This window comes from Narcine bancroftii, chromosome 5, assembly GCF_036971445.1.
Source record: "Narcine bancroftii isolate sNarBan1 chromosome 5, sNarBan1.hap1, whole genome shotgun sequence".
Classification (NCBI taxonomy): domain Eukaryota; kingdom Metazoa; phylum Chordata; class Chondrichthyes; order Torpediniformes; family Narcinidae; genus Narcine; species Narcine bancroftii.
The window spans coordinates 730,873-744,849 of NC_091473.1; the positions used below are offsets into that span (position 1 = coordinate 730,873).

At 45.2% G+C, this 13,977-nt stretch overlaps 1 protein-coding gene across 3 annotated transcripts in view; it reads left to right on the forward strand.

Annotated features, from left to right (window-relative positions):
• LOC138763017 (uncharacterized) overlaps positions 1 to 13,977 on the forward strand; it is a 145,846-nt gene that overhangs the window by 99,265 nt on the left and 32,604 nt on the right. The window lies entirely within an intron of this gene.

A 13,977-nucleotide genomic window follows, 5' to 3' on the forward strand; every position in this document is an offset into this window, starting at 1 on the left:
TGCTATATGTCTAAATTGTTAAAAAAAATTAAGATGTTCTATGTTCTATGTATTTGTTGTCTTTTTAATTCCATATAACCATATAACCATTTACAGCTCAGAAACAGGCCAGTTTGGCCCTACTAGTCTATGCTGAACATCTCCTCCCGCCTTGTCCCACTGACCTGCATTTGGCCCATAACCCTCCACACCTCTCCTGTTCATATACCTATCCAACCTTTCCTTGAATATTAATATCGATCTCACTTCGACCATCACTGCCAGAAGTTTGTTCCATACCCCCACCACCCTCTGTGTGAAGAAATTCCCCCTTCTGTTTCCCTTAAGTTTTTCCCCTTTTACACTCAATCCATGCCCTCTTGTTTGAATCTCCCCCACTCTCAGTGGAAAAAGCCTATCCACATTGACTCTAACTGTCCCCCTTATAATTTTGAATTAAATCACCCCTCAACCTTTCCCTGCAACTCAAACCCAGAAACCCCAGCAACATTCTCGTAAACCTCCTCTGCACTCTCTCTATACTGTTTATATCCTTCCTGTAATTCGGCGACCAAAACTGCACACAATATTTCAAATTTGGCCTTATCCATGCCTTATACAATTTCAACATTACATCCCAACTCCTGTATTCTATACTCTGATTTATGAAAGCCAACATACTAAATGCTTTCTTCACCACCCTATCCACATGTGATTCAACTTTCAGAAAATTATGTACCATGACTCTCTTGATTCCACTGCACTCTTCAATCGTCTACCATTTAACCATTTTGATTAGTCCTACCAAAATGTAGCACCTCACATTTTTCAGTATTAAACTCCATCTGCCATCTTTCAGCCCACTCTTCTAACTGACCTATATCACCCTGTAAGCTTTGATAATCTTCCTCACTGTCCAAACCCCACCAACCTTTATATCATCTGTAAATTTACTAATCCAATTTGCCACCCTATCATCTAGATCGTTAATATATATATGATAAACAGCAGTGGGCCCAGTATCAATCCCTGAGGCACTCCACTAGTCACCTGCTTCCAATTCAACAAACAAACAATTTTCCACCACTACTCTAGCATCTCCCATTCAACCATTGTTGAATCCATTTCACTACTTCATCATTAATACCTAATGCTTCCACCTTCCTTACTAACCTCTTATAGGGAACCTTCAAAAACCAGAATAACATGAATGGTACTGTGTAAAGAGCAGCACCATGCTAATTACAGAATTTGAAAATAAGAATAAAAAGTAATGCCAAAATAATCTGGCTCTACTCTGAAAAATAGAGGAAATTTTTATTGGAGACCTTTCTTCCAAGAACATCCACCATTAATCTGTCCAGTGGAGGTGGTCAATAGCAGGCAGATCAGGTTGGGTGGAAATTTATTCAAATATAGGAAACAAATACATTAAGCATCTCATAAAATGCACATGTAGGAACAAAAGATGTAAACAAAACTTTGAAGAGATAGAAGAGCATAGTTTGACCCTTCCTGAAAGTGCTCAATCATCACAGCCTGGATTGGGAATTTGACTGCACAGGAATGCAGAAGGTAACAAACATTCAGGTACATCACAGACTTGGACTTCTCACTGAATGCATTTATGTGAGACCCTATCTCAAGAAGGCAAACATCATAAAGGACTCCCATAACTGCCAATTAAATCTCCTCTCTCTAACACCTTTGAGCAGAAGCCTTTTTTAATTCTTTTAAGCAGATACCCTTGCAGCTAGAGCAAGTAAGAATTTCAGGGCATATGTACATTGTACTATGTGTATGACAATAAACTCAATATCATTATCATTACACTAATGGGAGGTCCATCCAAGAGTCCGATAACAGAAGGAAAGAAATGGTACTTGAACCTAGAGCTGTTTTAGAAGCACAGTGTGATCAGGTGACTTGGCAGAAAATGTGTGTATGTTCGATCCCAGCCTCTGGCGCTATCTGTATGGAGTTTTCATGCGCTTCCTGTGACTGTGTGGATTTCTTCCAGGTGAATTAATCAGTGCACGCACCTCCAGACTTTCACTCTTGGACTCTTCCTGCGCATAGAATGGGTGCAGATCAGTGGGACTAGCATGAGGATGTTTTGTCACAGACTATAAGGGCCGAATGGGCTGCTTCCTGTGCTGTAGTATTCTATGGTTCTATGTTTGCCAACAGGTCACCTGACCTGACCGAGCATCTGAAGCATTTGGCCAGCTTCAGCAGCATAGGGGTCCCGAGGGATTCCGTGGAATGTGAGCCCTTTCGTTCTCCCTTGGGAATGGATTGGAAAAGGGTGACCCATTTCCCACCACAAACCCACTCCCAGATTCCACCACAGGCCGAGAAAGACCTGGCACGATGGGAGATTGAGGGCTCGGGGACTTTCAGAAGAGAACAGGGGAGTGGCCTGGTACTAATTCCCAGACGTCGGGGACTGGATCCCATGAGGTTGGTCACACAAGGTTGAGGGCTCAAGATTATGGGAGCCTCTTCCCTCCATCCTCTATATCTCACACCTCTATACTTCTTCTCCGCTGATTGGATCGCTGTGTCACTCAGAAAGGCCAATACCTCTTGTCCTTACTTCACTGCCCTTTGAGAAGGTGGGGGTGAGCCAGCTCCTCTGGTCCTTCTGTTGAAGCCGGTCCTGGGTGCAAGGAGGTGCAGGGATTAGACCCCGTGATGGTGAAGGACTAGCGGGGTGGGGTGTGACAGAACAGCCTCCTGTCCTTCTTGTTCTTGGGGAAGATGCGGTGAGTTTTGGGAGGCGCTGGAGGGGTAATTGCAGCAGGGAAGGATATGATTTTAGGTGGGTGGATGATCGAGTGGACTGCTTTGTCCTCAATGGTGTTAACTCTCTTGAGTTTTGTTTGCACTTTGGAGTTTACCAAAATATTGCATCCTGAAGGAAAGCTCTCACATCCACATCCAAATGAATCAATATTCCCGGTTCCTGCTCATCCTCAGGGAGCTACTTTCATGGATGGAATGTCATCCCTGCCTGCTTAGGTTTGGCTATTCATTGTTTTTATCATCGACCTTGCAAGAAATACCTGGCAGTGGCCAGAGATTTTCTACCTCGCTGCATTTATTGCTGTTGAATGGGCTTACTTCAAATGTGCTGTCTTATGTAAGACTGTGCAATGATTCTCACACTTGGCTCCTGATTTTAACAGAGCGTCAACTGCACATTGCCCCAGATATGGAGGGGTTGGACCGAGGCCAAAAATTCACGGAAACCTCCCTCCACCTCATGCCAACCTCTTGGCTCAGCTACACGTATCCCAGTGCCGTCTGTATCCTTGCCTATTTACATAAGACCAGAAGACATAGGATCAGAAATAGGCTATTCAGCCCATTGAGTCTGGCCCACCATTTAATCATCAGTTGATCCATTTCCCCATTGCCCATCCCTCCCCCCATAACCTTTGATACCCTGGCTAATTAAGAACCTATCAATCTTTGCCATAAATACACACAATGACTTGGCTAAATTCCCCTTAAATGCAGTGACTATATAAGTACAAAAACATAAGAAATAGGAGCAGGAGCTGGCCATTTGGCCCATTGAACCTGTTCCACCATTGAATTAAATCATGGCTGATCTGATCTCACAACTTCTGATTTCCATGTATAAACCACTCTGTAAAATATATCCCCTTTCAATCCTCTTCTCACCTTGCATCCCTGTCCTCATTTCTGATACCTTTCCCATGGGGAAATGATTCTGACCATCTACCCTGCCTCTCAGAATCTCTATCATATCCACCCACCTCAGTCTCCGTCACTCCAGGGAAAATGAGCGCAACTTGTCTGACCTTTCCCAGAACTAATTGGGAGGGGCGGTGAAGTCAGGAAGACCTGACTCCTCGTCCGACATCCCAAATGCTTGCTGCTCATTCCTGGATGTTCATTGAATCTGAGACCCTCCCTTCACGTGGTCCACTGAAGATTAGAAGTCAGTATGGAGGGTGATTAAAACTGCTGCTAAGATCTTTGGGGTCTTCTTTCCCTCTATCGATGATATCTACAAGGAATGATGCTTAAAGAGGGCTCAGAGAATCATAGAGGGCTCTTACGATCCAGACCTCAGTATCAAGGAAGAAGTACAGGTGCATAAAAACCAGGACTCCCAGGCTAAGTTTCTGAAGACTGTTGAGCAATCCTAGAAACCCGTAAATTATATATATTTATTTTGGAGTGCTTTGTATATGTGTTTGTGTGTAGGGTGTGTTGTGTGTGCGTGTGCATTATGGTCCAGAGATACGTTGTTACGTTGGGATGTATATGTATGTGTACAATCAGATGAGAACAAATTCGAACTTGAACTTGAATAGAGGCTATTTTAGTTATGGATCCAGTCGAACAGAAGAATGTATGTTTTTATATCAGGGGAAAGGTAGTGGTTACATTTCCATTACTGTCACATAATGCTACATTTCGAAAGTAACATACATGAAATTCTTTGACTTTTGTCTACCGTAAGACAGATAGAGAATCACCACTTTGTCCAGCGCCCCTCAGGAGATGGTTAGACGAGGAGCTGACATCGTCCCAAAGATCTGATCATCTCCATCCTCGTGTTTTAGACAATGGTTATCATCGTCCAACATTCAAATTGAACCCATGAATTGAAAGAAAGGAGAGGAGGGAAAGAGGGAATCGGGAACCACCATGCTATTGCCTGACATGGTTGGTGAGGGAGTTGTTAGTGCCTATTGTGAAGGATGTGGAACATAGAAGATTCCAGCCCACTCCAGACTCTTCAACCCACAACGTTGTGCCGACAGATTATTCCACATATCTAATTACCCCCCCCCCCCCACCCCCAGCACCTTCACTCCCATAATTCTCAATTCTTCTTCCATCCTTGTGCCTTTCTAAGTCTTCTGAATGTCCCTATTGTATCAGCCTTCACCACCACCCCTGGCAATGCCTCATGCAGAAGATCTTGAAATGAATAAAACCATAGAATACTACAGCACCGAAACAGGCCCTTCAGCTCATCTATTCTTTACCGCACTATAATTCTGCCAAATCCCATTGACCTGCACCCAGACTAGAACTCTCCATCCCTCTCCCATCCATGTCCCTATCCAAATGTTTCTTAAATGTCAAAAATGAGCCCACTTCAGCTGGCAGCTTGTTCCACACCTCCAGAATCTGATTCAGAATCGCAATTTATTGACAAGAACATGTCTCGAAATTCATTGTTTTGCACCAGCCTTACCAGTACAAAATTCCTATAAATTACATTTTTTCAATAAATCAGTTAGTGCAAAAGAAGAGAAAGAGATGTAGTGTCTGTGGTTCATTGTCCATTCAGAAATGTTTTACGTCTTAAAAAGTTTTAGACATATAGCCCGGTAACAGGCCATTTCAACCCACAGGCCCATGCTGCCCAATTTTACACCCAATTAACCTACACCCCTGGTACACTTTGAGTGGTGGGAGGAAAGTGGAGCCCCCGGGGAAAACCCACGTGGACACAGGGAGAAAGTACAAACTCCTTACAGACAGCGTGGGATTCAAACCCTGGTCATAGAAACATAGAAGATAGGAGCAGGAGTAGGTCATTCAGCCCTTCGAGCCTGCTCCGCCATTCAATGAGATCATGGCTGATCTTAAAGTTCAGTTCCCCGTCCCCACCTTCTCTCCGTACATTAGGGTTAGGGTTAGCGCCTGACCAATGGCGCTGTAAAGGTGTTGCGCTAACCGCTACACGAACCGTGCCGCCCCAAATTATTGCCAGAGTACCTACATTTTTTTTCTTTTTAAATTTTTTTATTTTTCACACTATGAACCATATTGATCAAAATACACATAAACATTTCCCTCCAGAGTACCTATATGACATTACATACAACCCTGAGATTCTTTTACTTGTGGGCCAGGCAGAATTTCTATTTATCAGCAGTGCGAGAAAATACCGTACTCAAGATAAGATGTGCATTCTCTGATTTAATTTGTTCTTGAGGAGTCTGATGGTGGCAGCTGTTCCTGAACCTGGTGGTGTGAGTTTTGTGGCACCTACACCTCTTACCTGATGGCAGCAACAAGAACAGAGCGTGGTCTGGGTGGTGTGGGTCTTTGGTGATTGCTGCCGCTCTCCAACGACAGCATCGATTTTCTTGATGGTTTTGCCTGTGATGTGCTTTGTAAAATTCTGGCATCGCATCCCCATTCCTGGATACAGTGCCTCTGCCAAAGTGGACAAATCATCTAGGATGTTTGACCTCTGACCTTCAACAATTCAAGGACATGCCTACTGCAGGATCCCCCTCTAGTCTCCTTACCTCCTATGGGTAGGGTGGTCAAAAAGGCTCTAAGCACATTGGGCTTCATCAGTCAGAATACTGAGTATAGAAGTTGGGAAGTCATCTTGCAGCTGTATAAGCCCCAACTTGAAGTATTGTGTTTAGTTTTGGTCACCAATGTTGTCAAGCTGGAGAGGTACAGAGAAGATTTACGAGGATGTTGCCAGGACCCGAGGGGAGGAGGAGAGAGGGAGGGGGTTTGAACTACAGGGAAAGGTTGAGCAGGCTAGAGCTTTATTCCTTGGAGCACAGGAGGATGAGGGGGTGATCCCACAGAGGGGTACAAAATCATGAGAGGAAGAGATCAGATGAAAACCGAGGACCCAAAGTGGGGGAATCAGTAACCAGAGGTCATAGGTTTAAGATGAGGAGGGAGAGATTTAACAGGAACCTGAGGTCTTACACTTAGACACAGAGATTGGTGGGTTTATGGGACAGGCTTCCAGAGGAGGTGGACAAGGCAGGAATTACTGCAATTGTATGGATCCATGGATAGGATGCGTTTAGAGAGCAATGGGCTAAACGCAGGCAGGTGGAACGAGTGTGGGTGGGACATTTTGGTTGGCATGGGCTAGTTGGGCCGAAGGGCCTGTCCTCATGCTGTATGACTCCATTATTCTATCTGTGTCTCTTGAGAATAGAGGGAAATCTGCTTCCAGGGTGACTTCCTCTGCCTCATGGAGGTTCCATAGGTTTATTGTGAAGTTGAGAGATAATAGTGAGGCAATTGATATTGTTTACATGGATTTTCACAAAGCATTTGATAAGGTCTCACATGGCAGGGTGATATGGAAAGTTAGGGCCACATGGGATAGGAAGCCAATTAGCCATATCGATAAAAAAATGTCTCAGTGATAGGAATCAGAGAGGGGTTGTAGAGGGCATTTTTCAGGCTGGAGGGCTGTGATCAGGGGAGTGCCTCATGGTTCAGGACTGGAACCTATTTGATTTATACATATGGGCAAGGATGTTTGTGGCAAGGTGAGCAAGTTTGGTGATGACATAAAAATATGGGCTATGGAGGTCAGGGAGGAGGGTGGGTTTAGAAGGGATGTGAGGGGACAGGTCTTCACTCATATGGGCACATGGAATGAGCTGCTGGACAAAATAGTGGAGGCAGGGATGTTAGCTTCCTTGGATAACTCCATGGGGTGGGGGGGGGAGGTGATTGGAGGGGGATGGACCTAATACAGGCAAGGGCGAACCAAAAGAGGAGGGGATGCAGTTCAGCATGGACATACTGCGCCTGTGCACCTGTTTCGATGCTGTAGGATTCTCTGACTCGATTTGGTAGCTATGGGGAACATTCAGAAATGAGAGCTTAACCAGGGGAAATTTCCTTGCCCAGAAAGTGGTGAAAGTTTTGAATCCCAAGCCACAGCAAGCTGCAGGGTGCGAACACTGAGTGCAGTAAATTCAGAGATCGATAAGTTTTTGGATACTGGGTGGATGAGATTTCATTCAATGAGATCACGGTTGATCTGACCATGGCCTGTGCTCCACCTACCCACCTGTTCCCCATAATTCCCTTATTCTTCATAAATGCACCCGTCTGTGTCTTAAATACATTCAGTGAGACAGCCTCCACTGCTTCCTTGGGCAGAGAATCCTCTTCTTTCTCTTTAAAAATATTTTAATTGTGTTTAATAGATAAATGCACCCATCTGTGTCTTAAATACATTCAGCGAGACAACCTCCGCTGCTTCCTTGGGCAGAGAATCCTCTTCTTTCTCTTTAAAAATACTTTTATTGTATTTCATAGATAAATCCCTATGTGCTCTAGTTAATAAAACATACACCAGGGCATATCATATATACAACAAAGATAAATTGTAAATCAGAGCCATACTCATGCTAACTTATCTCCTTCAAAACATCGAATTCTATAATTATATTCAGTTAACAGTTAATCCAGTCTTCATAATATATCTAAAGTTAGTATTAAATAGAAAATAGAATACAATTAAAATTCCTTTAAGGTATTTTTGTCTAATTCTGTGATATTATCTATAATAATCCACACTTAAACCCATCTTTATCTAATCATCTCTCCTAACAAAAAAATCCTGACAAATCTAACCCCCCCCCCCCCCCCCAACAAGGTTAACGTAGAAATTATGAAGATATGGATCGAGTAATGACTTTCAGATACCAGACAGGAAGTCTCCGGAGCATCCGTACACCTTAAATCTTTAAGTTGCCCCACATAGAGAATCCTATAGATTCATAACTCTCTGGAGGAAGCAGTTTCTCCTTGTCTCTGCCCTAAATCTCCTCTGAAGCTCAAGCCTCTGTCCCCTGGTTCTAGTCTCACCTGCCAGTCTAAGCGACCTCCCCATATCTGCCCTTTCTTATTCCTTTCATAACTTGAAATGTTTCCATGTGATCTGCCTCATCTTTCTAAACTCAAATGAGTACAGTCCCAGGCTACTCAAGTCTCAAGTATGGCCTGACTCCACAATCTCTAGATCGGGAGTGCAACTGAGAGAGACTGAGGGACAGAGAGAAAGAGAGAGAGAGAGAGAGGAGAGAGAAGAGATAGAATGTGTGTGAGAGAGAGGAGAGTGAGAGAGAAGAGAGGGTGTGTGCGCGAGAGAGAGATAGAAGAGTGTGAGAGAGAGGGAGAGAAGAGTGAGGAGAGAGAGAGTGTGAGAGACAGGGAGAGAGGAGAGAGAGAGAGAGAGAAGAGAGAGATCTGCTTGCTGAACTGATCTTCAAACATTTGATTGGTTAATAGAAGGGCAAAGCTTTGGTCATTATGCTGGTTTATTTTTTGTTTATGGGGTTTGCATGGGTTGAAAATTATTTATGTTAGTTAGATTGGTTAACTGATTCTGAATAGCTTGTATATTTTGGACTTACTGACGAGCATTGGCTCCTGCATAAACAATTTCTCCTCAGGAGTGAACCATTTGGTGGAGTTCCACATTCTTGTTCCATCCTGCCTGTGATCTCCCACTTCTGCTTCTCTCCACTCGTCTTCCTCCTTAACCCTCAACTCTGCCACTGGCTACCACTGCAGGGTCAAGGACTTCCCACTCTGATCTGGTAGCTCCAGGGTCCTCAGTGCCCCCGTACCTTCGCCAGAACCCTGTCACCATCCGCCACACCTGTCTGGAACCGTTTGAGCCCCTATTGATCACACTGCAGGGTGTGCAGTGATTGCTACTGAAAACAACTTCCCCATCTTTTTTCTTAGCTCTTGGGATCTGACCAACACATATTTCCCATTCCAAATCACTCTTAAACAGCAGCATTGGATCTGGGTCCCACACAGTCCAGACTGGTGAGGATAGCAGGTCCCTTCCCTGGAGAGTACCAGTGTAGTTAATGTGTGTTCAGACATCCCATAGTTTTACTGTCACCATAACTAACGAGGACTACACCCTGACTACCAACTGGTTTTAAATTTCTCTCAGATGGAAACTCCCAGACGGAGACTCCCAGACAGAGACACCCAGAAGGACACTTCCAGACAGAGACTCCAGAAGGACACTTCCAGACAGTCCCAGACGGAGATTCCCAGATGGAGATTTCCAGACAGACAGTCCAGACAGAGATTCCCAGATGGAAACTCCCAGACATAAACTCCCAGACAGAGACTCCCAGCAGGAGACTTCAGACAGACTGTCCCAGACGGAGATTCCCAGACAGAGACTCCAATACAGCATTGATCCATGACATGGGAAAGTTTTGTGAGCTGGGGGTTTTCTCTTTAGTGGTGACTTAATAGAGGTGTACGGTGATGAGAGGCATAGGACCACCAGCACCTTTTCCTGGGGTGACAGGAGAAAATATTAGAGGATATCTGTTTAAGGTGAGGAGAAAAAGAAAAAAAATGTTTGGGGAGACATCAGTGTTAAGCCCTTTATGCAGAGTGGTGTGTGCCAGGACGCACTGCTGGTAATTTTTGTCCATTTTCCTTTGATGTTGAATGAGTGGATAGTTGGATTCTGGGCGCAGCAGGGGAAATGTGATGTGGAGATCAGTCAGCGGATGACACAGAACTAATGGGCTGAATGACCTTCTGCTCCAGTTTGTTCACCGAGCATTTTGGATCCTTATATTTCTCTGCAAGAAACACCGGATACTGGCTCTGTGGATGGAAATGTTCTGCCCTTGAGCTAGGGGATGGTGGATTGACGTTCCCAGGCAGACAGAGGTTCCAGGTGTGGTGCTGAGGGAGTACTGCTCACACAAGGGCTGCAGTGGCCATAGCATCTTCCACAGAGTTAACAGGTAGCCTCAGGGAATCTGATGGCTCTTGATGGGTGTAGAGATTCTCCCCACACCAATCTGGTAAGATGTTAAGGAAATCTAAGCTTGCCCTTGAAGGGTGAGTCAGGATCAGAGGATGCCCAACCTCTTGATATTGTGCCTCCACAACTGAAAGCAACCCATCGATAGAAGGACAATGGCAACTCAAGACAAATACAATGTCCAGGAGAAAATCAATGGATCATGAAGTGTCTGAAGCTGCTCAACCAGATGAGTTCATCCAGCACATTGAGTTTAGATTCAGATTTCAGCATCTTCTGTGAGGATCCTGGAAACACAAATAAGTTCAAGCCGCAGAATTCATCCACCTCTCAGAAACTCCATGCAGAATCACCCATTCCTACAGCATGGCCAGACACAGAGCAAAGCTCCCTCCACACCACCCCATCACACATTCCCAGGGTCAGACACAGAGTGAAGCTCCCTCCACACCGTCCCATCACACATTCCGGGGGTCAGACACAGAGTGAAGCTCCTCCACACCGTCCCATCACACAGTCCCAGGGTCAGACACAGAGTGAAGCTCCCTCCACACCGTCGCATCGCACACTCCCAGGGTCAGACACAGAGTGAAGCTCCCTCCACACCGTCCCATCACACACTCCCAGGGTCAGACACAGAGCGAAGCTCCCTCCACACTGTCCCATCACACACTCCCGGGGTCAGACACAAAGTGAAACTCCCTTCACACCATCCCATCACAAATCCCAAGGCTGGGGTAATAATCAACACTTTGTCAATTGACTCCACTGTTATAACATCTACTGTATAAGTCTGAGAACCTCTGGGAATCCAAATTCCACTATTCGCTATGGGATATGTGGCTTCTTCTTTCTTGGTCCTCCTCCCTCAACTTCTTTTCTAATCCCATAATGTTCCCATGCTGCTTCCTGTGTTCCCCTGTACAACCTCTTTTCCCAGGTCGAACAGTGATTTAGTTCCTTGAAACGAACGCTGTGCCCCGTTGTGGTCTCTTCCGTGCTGGCAGGTTGGTCAGTTGCTCCACAGCCTCAGGATACTTGGCACGCAAATCCCTCCATCCTACCTGACACTCTGTCTCGGCACATTGCCTTCTGACTGAGAGGCATGGCAGCTTCCCGCACCCAAGTTGACTTCAGCAGCTTCAGATCATGTGATCTGCCCCTTCCTGAAAGTCTCCTTCATTCATTTACTGACCCCTTTTCATGCTCAGCATTGCAGTGTTTCTCTCCTTCATTCCTCCTCCCTGGATGTGCAGGCTTGACCTCAGAGGCCAGAGTGGCACATCCAGTGAGGAGGTGAAGAGGCTTTGATCCAATATCTCAAGCACAGAAACGATGCCTTTCAACCCATTTCATCCATGCCGAACCTGTTGTCCATCTATACTGAGCCCATTTGCCAGCATGAGAACCATACCCCTCCTACCCAAGCAACCATCATTGGGAGCATTGGATATATTTACCTGCACACCACCTCTGGAAGCTCATCCTATGTACCCCTCTTTCTCCTCCTCCTCTGTACCCTTAAACATGTGACCTCATTCTAAACTCCCCTGCCTTTGTAAAACAGATCTATTTAAAATGATTTTATTGGCCTCTGTAATGTCATCCCTCACCCTCCTACACTCCTGTGAGAATGCACCCAGCCTATCCTTATATCTACTGTCCTCCATCCCATGCAACATCTTGGTGAAATCTCTTCTGCACTCTCTCTATTGCTGCCACATGTGGTGGTGACTGCAATTTTGAGTACAGTCAATATTGTGTTGTGCTTTGCTTCTCTTTCAATGTTTAATCTCCTTTCGAGTGGTGCACAACTCTGCTGTGAGGATAGGAACTGATGTCATTGTCTTCTTTCTGATCTATTGCTCTCCCTTGTGAACCCCTGGTTTCAGATGCTGATGGGTCAGATGCATTGCGGGTTCATTTCATCTCCTTGTCTAAGGCTAACCAGCTCCCCTTTCTGGGGTGTGGGGAGGAGGGGGAAGCGGAGAACAAAATGTCAGAAATTGTACGGTCATGCACTTTAGTCAGAAAAAAAATCAACGGGCAGACTATTTTCTCAATAGGGAGAAAATTGCAAAAGGGAGCTGGGAGTCCTCATGCAGGATAGACTGAAGGTGAACTTGCATCTTGAGTCAGTAGTGAAAAACACGAATGCAATGCCAGCGTTCATCTTGAGAGGAATAGAATACAAGAGTGGGGATATGACGTTGAGGCTTCATCAGGCCTTGGTAAGACCTCACGGAGTATTGTGAGGAGTTTTGGTCTCCTCATTTAAGAAAGGATGTGGTGATGTTGGCTAGAGTTCAGAGGAGATTCACACAGATGATTCTGGGAATGAAAGGGTTATCATATGAGGAACATTTGACCGGTGTTCATGGAATTTAGAAGAATGAGGGAGGATCTCATTGTAGCATTTTGAATGTTGACAGGCATGGACAGTGTAGATGGAGAGAGTTTGTTTCCCATGATGGGAGAGTCTAGGACAAGAGAGCACAACTTCAGGATTGCAGTCATCCACTTTGAATAGAGATACGGAGGGATTTCTTGAACCAGAGGTGGTGAACCTATAGAATTCATTGCCGCACGTGGTTGTAGAGGACAGGTTATTGGGTGTATTTAAGACAGAGACTAATAGGTTCTTGATTAGCCAGGGTATCAAAGGTTATGGGGAGAAGGCCGGGCAGTGGGCTGAGTGGGGAAATGGATCAGCTCACGATTGAATGGCAGGGCAGACTCGATGGGCTGAATAGCCAATTTCAGCTATTGTCTCATGGTGTGATGGTCACCTCCAAGGACATACAGCCATGGTGAAGAGCTCAGAGTAACTCAAAGGCAGAGGCCAGCACCATCTTTGCCCAGAATTCAAGCAACTCAGGTTGCTTGTGGAGAGGTTTGACATGTCAATGTCGAGCACCCTCACCGGTCTCTGTCTCAGCTAAAAATTCCACCCATCACACCACCGTTTGCAGAGATCCTTCCAACTTCTTCACATAACGGGACATTAACTTTTAAGAGAGTTCCTGATTTTTGTTTTGTGTTTTTGCAGTAGAAATGCCATGTGTATTATTAACAAAACCATTTGAGTGTTCTCAACATGATCCTTGTGTTACTAAGAAATCCATCTCATGACATTGTGTTGAGACCAACAGGGCGGACCCAATCTGTCATCCAATCCCATCACGCAGAGATACGCATCGTGATGCAAATTCTTCCCCTTCTCTCTTCAAGCCACTGACCCATATACATTGGACACCTTCCACCCCTTGCCCAAGCATATTGACTGGTCAACCATGCAGACATCAGGTCAAGTAACCTGGTCCCTGGTCTTTGCAGGAAAACCACAGGAGTGCACTTTCTATCAGAAACTACAGATGGGTTACTGAGTGGGTTATGTGCTTTCTCTC